The sequence below is a fragment of the Cyprinodon tularosa genome, unplaced genomic scaffold, assembly GCF_016077235.1.
Source record: "Cyprinodon tularosa strain WSP-4 unplaced genomic scaffold, ASM1607723v1 ctg338, whole genome shotgun sequence".
NCBI lineage: Eukaryota > Metazoa > Chordata > Actinopteri > Cyprinodontiformes > Cyprinodontidae > Cyprinodon > Cyprinodon tularosa.
In genome coordinates this window covers 1363955-1372339 of record NW_024039050.1, presented here as the reverse complement: position 1 = coordinate 1372339, position 8385 = coordinate 1363955, and positions in this window count along the sequence as shown.

Genomic DNA, 8385 nt, shown 5'->3' with positions numbered 1-8385 from the left:
GGTGACAGTCTCTGCTGGCACCAGTACCTACGCAGCCACCATGGTGACATTCTCTGCTGGCACCGGTGACTACACAGCCACTGTGGTGGCAGTCTCTGCTGGCACCGGCGACTACACAGCCACTGTGGTGGCAGTCTCGGCTGGCATCTACGCAGCCACCATGGTGACAGTCACTGCTGGCACCAGCCTCTACGCAACCACGAGGGTGACAGTCTCTGCTGGCACCGGGCACCTACGCAGCCACCAGGATGACAGTCTCTGCTGGCACCAGCCACCACGCAGCCACTAGGGTAACAGTCTCTAATGGTACCTGCCACTACACTGCCACCAGACTGACAGTTTCTGCTGTCACCTGCCACTACGAAGCCACTAGGGTGAAAGGCTCTGCAGGCATCCACCAGTACGCTGCCACCAGGGTGACAGGCTCTAGTGGCACCAGTCATTACGCAGCCACTAGGGTGACAGTCTCTGCTGGCATCTGCCACTATGCAGCCACTAGGCTAAAAGTCTCTGCTGGCACTGGCCACTATGCAGCCACTAGGCTAAAAGTCTCTGCTGGCAGCGGCCACTATGCTGTCACTAGGGTGACAGTCTCGGCTGGCACCTACACAGCCACCATGGTGACAGTCTCTGCTGGCACCAGCCACTACGCAACCACTAGGGTGAGTCTCTGCTGGCACAGGGCACCTACGCAGCCACCAGGATGACAGTCTCTGCTGGCACCGGCCACCACACAGCCATTAGGATAACAGTCTCTAATGGTACCTGCCAATACGCTGCCACCAGACTGACAGGCTCTAGTGGCACCTGCCACTACGCTGCCACTTGGGTGACAGTCTCTGCTGGCACCGGGCACTACGCTGCCACCACAGTGACAGTCTTCTGGCACCGGCCACTACACAGCCATTAGGGTGACAGTCTCTGCTGGCACCCGCCACTACGCAGCTACTCGTTTGACAGTCTCTGCTGGCACCTGCCACTGTGCTGTCACTAGGGTGACAGTCTCTACTGGCACCTGTCACTACGCTGCCACCACAGTGACAGTCTCTGCTGGCACCTGCCACTAGGCAGCCACTATGGTGACAGTCTGTGCTGTCACCTGGCACTACGCTGCCACTAGGGTGACACGCTCGCTGGCACCTGCCACTACGCTGCCAGTAGGGTGACAGTCTCTGCTGTCACCTACCACTACCCAGCCACTATGGTGACAGTGTGCTGTCACCTGCCACTACGCTGCCACTAGGGTGACAGTCTCTGCTGGCCACTGCAAATGGCTACATAGTTGACATTGCCAGCGGGACTGTCACCATAGTGGCCGCCTAGTTGCCGGTGCCAGCAGAGACTGTGACCCTGGTGGCTGCGTAGTGGCCGGTGCCAGCAGAGACTGTCACCCGAGTGGCTGCATAATTGACAGCGCCAGCAGAGACTGTCACCATAGTAGCTGCGTAGTTGCCGGTGCCGGCAGAGACAGCCACCATAGTAGCTGCGTAGTGGCCGATGCCAGCAGAGACTGCCACCCTAGTGGCTGCATAGTGGCCGATGCCAGCAGAGAGTGTCACCTTAGTGGCTGCGTAGTGGCAGCTGCCAGAAGAAACTGTTACCATAGTGGCTGCATAGTGGCTAGTGCCAGCAGAGACTGTCACCCAAGTGGCTGCATAATTGACAGCGCCATCAGAGACTGTCAGCAGAGTTGCTGCGTAGTTGTCGGTGCCCGCAGAGACAGTCACCATAGTACCTGCGTAGTGGCCGATGCCAGCAGAGACTGCCACCCTAGTGGCTGCGCAGTGGCTGGTGCCAGCAGAGACTTTCACCCGAGTGGCTGCGTAGTTGACGGTGCCAGCAGAAACCACTTATTGGCAGATAAACTACTTTGTTTCATTAAGTAAATTTTACTTTATAAAAGTTAAACAACAATCTACTTAGAGGTACTATAAATACGTTATTTGCCAAAAAAATGCTTCTGCAGCAGCTGAAATGGTGTCAGTAAGCGTGGAGCCAATGTGGCAGTCTATCAGTCTAGTGGCTGCTGCCAGTAATACGTGCCAGCCAGTACTAAAGCCATGTTAGCCCAACGTGCCACCGGAAGTGTCAATGTGACGAATTAAATTTTACAGCTCCGGTTTGTCATAACTTGATTGAAGATGGGCATACCATGAGATGTGTGTGGACTAAGGATTTAAACAACATAACTACATATATATATATATATATATATATATATATATATATATATATATATATATATATATATATATATATATATATATATATATATATATATTAAACAGCTTCTACTTTATTGGCAAAAAGAGCAAAAGTCAAAATTTTGAAAAAAAATTTATGCATATACGTTTTATAGGGGTGTAATGTTGGGCTTTATCACAAAACCTTTAAACATGTTATTTTAAAATGCCTGTGATATAATTTACTTATTAAAAATTATAATACAGTAAATGATCTGTTTATGATTATAGCACTATATCATTTTTATTTTAGGTAAATACTGCTAACAGTACAGTACTTACTTTTAGATGGTTTATTTTTCTTTTAAAAATGTATGATTTTTTTAGTGCTTAACTGTATAAGTCAGCACCTACAGTGAAAGATTGACAGCTGATACATTTCTTTTTTACGTGTATCTTTGTGTGTGGCAGAGATTGCTCAAATATCTATTCTCACCAAAATCGACAAACTCGACCGTGAGATCGATGAAGATATAAAGAAGGTCTACCAACATCGAACGATGAAAGAAATGGTTTGTTCAATATCTCTTTTTAGTGAATCAGATTAGATATTCAAGGAAAAAAAATATAAATGGTATAGTATGGTATGGTACAGTATCAATTAATAAATACAGCTCATCCTAATTCTTTTGTGATTGAACAATAGAAATTAATGGATTTTAATATAAATCATAATGGTGTGAGTCTCCAAAAACATAATTAGACACAGTTACAAATGGAATACAATATTTCACGGTCAACATTTACATGTATGTAGTTGTAGAGAGTTGTATTTTCAAATACTAGGATTTATACTCTACATTAATTGCCAGTAAAACTTCTTTTTAAGGCTTGTTTGTTTCTAGTTGAGCAGCTCCTCTAGATCACCTAAGATCCATGCTTTATTATTTGGAAATTATTTCACTGCAGAAGTGGTATAGGTATTTTAATGCAGATGGTCTATTATAAAGTGCTACTATGAAGTGACCTATTCTCTGAGCCAACAATGGAATGGTAGTGTAGCAACTCCTGTGAGTCTTTCAGTCTTCTTTAAACTCCTCTGTTTTTATTACATTCGTTGTTGATCACCAAGCTCCACGTACAGTAAAGTATACTATATGTTTTTTTTTTTGCTGTTGTTGCATCTGTGTTATTCAAACAAATTGTCCCTGGTGAAGTTAGTAAAGTGGTCTAAATCTGAATATAAAATTTTGCTTGAATGGTCAGAAAGCCTTGCAGAGAGACACCGAAGTCATAAATGTAATATTTCAGCCATGTTACAGTAAAACACATGATGCTGCATTGCCGATATTCTGGCTGGGTTCTCATTAGGGCTTAGAGTTCTTCTAACTCCTTCCACTCGCTATGGCGGCGCTTCAAAGCAGTGGCCAAGAATGGCTCCTTTCGACAATTTCGATAAGTTCACATAATATGCAGCTAAATACGACACAGACTAGACATTTAACCCGCATCTATGATCGCCAACGCCTGCTGGAGCTACAGTCTCAAAATGTTAGAATTTTTGACCGTTTAACAAGCTGCGGAGTGCTACGGACGGATGTCCGCAAAATAACGGCGGAACGTAACTGCTGGAGACGGAGAAAGCGAGGATGCAGAGGGGGGCTAACTGCGAAGCTAAGGAGGAATCCCCACAGACCTCCGCTTCCATCAATCCTGCTCTCCAACATCCGCTCATTGGATAACAAAATGGATAATCTCCGACTGGAACTGTCATCAAGGAAGGAGATTGGTAACTGCAGCACCATCATTCTGACGGAACCATGGCTGCATCCAGCAATACTGGACAATGCTATTAGCCTGGAGGGGCTAACGCTATACCGCACCGATAGGAACAGAGAACTAAGCGGTAAGACTCTGTGTTTACATCAACAACAGCTGGTGTAAAAATGCTAGTCGCTAGTCTCCAGGATCTGCTCTCCTGACATCAAGTTTCTGACTGTTAACTGCAGGCCGTTCTATCTATCCAGAGAGTTCAGTGTTGTTAGCATCACTGCTGTTTATGTGCCCCCCAGCGCTAACACTAAAGAGGCCATGAAGACTCTATACCAGGCTATCTCTGAGCTCCAATCTGCACACAGATTGCTGGGGATTTTAACCAGGCTAACTTGAAGACTGTTCTCCCTCATTTTTACCAACATGTGGATTTTGCAACTCGGGGTGAAAACACTTTAGTTTAGGTTTACTCTAACATCAAAGATGCATTCAGAACAGCCCCCCGCCCCCACCTCGGTTCATCAGATCACCTATTTGTCATGCTTATCCCTGCATTTAAGCCCAAGCTGATCAGGGCTAAACCTAGAGTTAAAGAGTTCCGAGTCTGGTCTGAGGACGCCATTGAGACACTCCAAGACTGTTTTGAATGCTCTGTCTTGAACATCTTCAAGGCTGCAGAGACATATGACAACTTATTAAATATTGATGAGTATGTCATGACTGTGTCAGCCTACATCAACAAATGCATTGAGGACGTCAGCATAAAAAAGAACTTTACCACCCGTGCCAACCAACCACCCTGGATAAATGGAGAGGTTTGGAAATCGCTAAAAGTACGTAACTCAGCTTTCAAGTCTGGTGATAAAGAGGCACTGAGAACAGCGCATGCCAACCTAAACCGTCCCATCAGATCAGTGAAGCAGAACCACAGCCAGAAGATTTAGGTTCTTTTCCACGATGACAGCAACACCAGGAAGATGTGGAAAGCCATTTGGATGATCACAGACTACAACACACCCTCCCCCCTGGTAGATGCAGCAAACAGTGACTTCCTTAATGAACTGAACAACTTCTTTGGAAGATTTGAGACACTAAACAGCCTCCAGCAGTGAAAGCTGTTCCACACCAGGGGGAGGAGGCACTAAACCTGGACGTAGCTGAAGTGAGAAAAATTCTGAGAAGAGTTACCGGCCTGTCGCACTGAATCCAATCATGATGAAGTGCTTCGAAAGGCTGGTTAAAGAACACATCGTCTCCAGTCTGCCCCCAACATTCAACCCGTTCCAGTTCGCCTACCGATGGAACCGCTCCACTGAGGACGCCATCTCTGCTGCTCTCTTCCTTAGCCTGGCACACATGGAGGAGAATAACACCCAAGTGCGGATGCTGTTCCTGGACTTCAGTTCAGCTTTCAAGACCATCATCCCACAGCATCTGATGGGCAAACTGGAACAGCTGGGCTTCAATAAAAAGTAATAGAACAATCACTGGAGTAATGAGCTGTCTGGAAGCAGGCTGCAGAGAAGGGACTAGAATGAAAGTGAGAGGAAAGTGTGAGTAGCACTAGGAGGCAATGGTGCAAATAAGGAGTGAGCCTGGGACTGAAAAGTAACTAAAATAAACTGAGAAACAGCAAAAAAGGAAATGAAATCAGGAGGATGTGGGTTCAGTGGTGGCATCAGATTGGGATGTCAGGGAGGAAGTGGTGTCTGTGCCTAGAGGAAGAAAATGGAAATGGAGAAATGGAAGTGACTGCTTCTTCCCAGTCATAGTCAGACTGATAGCAAACCAAGAGAACTAGAAACAACAAAACATTTCCTCACCTTAATTACATGTGCATTATCTCACTCCCGGCTCACAATTCCCAGAACCAGTCTATTTATTTGATATTTATTGCATTAGTATGGTACCCTCCTTGCATTTTTATTTTTTATATTCTTATATTTTAATTTTGGCTTGCATAGTGCCTTTAATTTCTTATGGCTTATTCTTAAAGCTGTGACTCAGACAGGGCATAATGAGTCTTCATTATCCCACAGTGGGAAACATTCAAAAGGAACATTGGCAACTACAAAAAGAAAAGACTTAATATTAAGAAAAGAAAGCCATACCTCCTAGACATAAAAAAGACAATATCGGTATTAATGAGAAGGGGTAAGCTCAAGGTAAAAGAACTACACACTGACCTAATTGAATATTGCAAAAAACTAAGTAATAAATATTTGAAGGTAAATTATTATTATTAGAAGTGGTTGAGTTTTATCTCAACCACTTCTAACACACTTTTCCAGGTTTGTATTATGCCAATTAGTGTATATATAAAAGTTTTATCTAAGAGGTATATAGTCTGTAGTGGCTAAATGTCCGTGCTTAAATGTTTCTGCTCATGAATGCAAATAAACACTCAGTCAGACGGAAAGAACGAGTCTACGCGTGTTGATATTTGAACGACGGTAGAAAACACTGTGTTCGCCCCGTCTTTATTTCCAGTCAGAACAAAGCACATCAGTTTTTTTTTTTTTTCTCCAGAGATGCACAGCTCTGCAACGTCATCGCTCAACGTCAATTCACATCAGCTATCCATTCAAGATAATTCTAAGCATTAACAAATGCAGATTGAAACTAAAGGAAATTATGAAAATAGTAAAGCAGTAACGTATTTATAATGCAATCAGAACTATTGTATAATATGCAAATACTGAACATATCCAAAAATAATAACTAAATATGAATGTAAATTACTAAATAGAAAATGGCACCAACATAGTCAACACGGACTTCAGTTTGTAAATGTATAACAGTTTGGTTTTTCTCATCTAGATGCAGAAATTCAGTCTGATTACGGGTATTCCAATGAACTGCATCTTCCCAGTGAAGAACTACCACGAAGAAATTGACCTGAATGAGGACATCGACTCACTGATCCTCAGCGCCCTGAGGCGTATCATCAACTCGGGTGATGACCACCTCAACTACCTACACAGTCAGCTTTAATCGTCTTGAACCACATTTGCTTTTAATCCACCAAACATTTTTTCTGTTTACTTTTTGCAATATTTACAAAACAAGCTCTTAACTAGAACCAAGCTGTTTGTAGAATGGACATTTACATCTATCACTCGTTAAACAAAGAAGCTTACTAAGCAAATACTTTAATATAATTTAGATTTTATAAATCACCTTCTGGCTGATTTAAAGTAGTAGAAGTAGAATAACTTTCTTACATTGTAAAACCTTTTCCAGATAATAATGTTTCCATAATAAGGCTTTCATCACAATAAATATGAATTTAAACCCTCAACTATGTGTGATCCTTATTTCCATATATTCTGTTTTATGGTTTTATTACCAATTAAAGCTAAATCTTGACTGACATTTAGAGTTAATTCTCTTCAATCAGTTCAGGCCTTTTAACGCAGTGTGTATGCAAAATAATGTATGCATACTGCAAGTCGAGGAGTTTCAGGTATTCCTGCAAGCCTCCCTACCCTCTGCAAGTTTGTGTATTCATTCCACCAGGCGCGGATCTAGGATTCTAGAAGATCAGGAGCTTAGCCCTGAAGGTGAAGATGAGAGTGTAGACTTTCTGCTAAATCCCGTTCCAATATAAAATTAAAAAAAGACTGAGGTTAGATTTTTTGCGGCGGCACATGCGCATGTACGTCAAAGCTATGGGGAGGGCCTGGACCCAATTCATACCTGTTTCACAGATATTATTTAGTTTTAATTTTAATATTCCATTTTCTCTTTCCACAGCTCCCCGCTCTGTCAATGATAGGCACAATGCTTCATTAATTAACATTGAACATATCAGCAATGTGTTGTAATATTTCATTTGTAAAATGGCAGGCTTCTATCTATTTTGAAAACATATCTACATTGCCAAGCAATATATCTTTCCTTCACATGGAGTTAATTCAATAAAATCTATCTTAAGATGTTAGAAGGTCCCCACAACTGGAACAATGAACCACTCTCCAATTCTGGAAGCTAGTTCAAGTAAGAACAAAGCATCAGTCTTCTACATTTTCCCCACCAACTGTGATCTGACCTTTCCTCTCTCTCTTTATATGCAGTCGCACCTGGATTCCTGGCTGCAGGTCCCACCAAGCTGTGTTAACCTTGTTCCTGTTTTTTGCTTGACTTTAAATAAACATTCTAGCTTTAACAATCTCAGAGTGTTTCTGCATGTGGGTAAAAAATATTGGACCAATTATGACAAACCTTTGTTTTTTCCAAAACACTGGTCTTATCAGGGTCAGTTCCAGAATTTCATAACCATCTTAATAAATAGCCAATTATTTTAATCTTATAAACTTCCCAGAATGAATTATTATCCTTATATAGCCTTATGTCTGTTTATTGCATCATAGGAAAACCAGCGACACGAGAGGTGTCAACACATTTATGCATAAATACAGACATGATT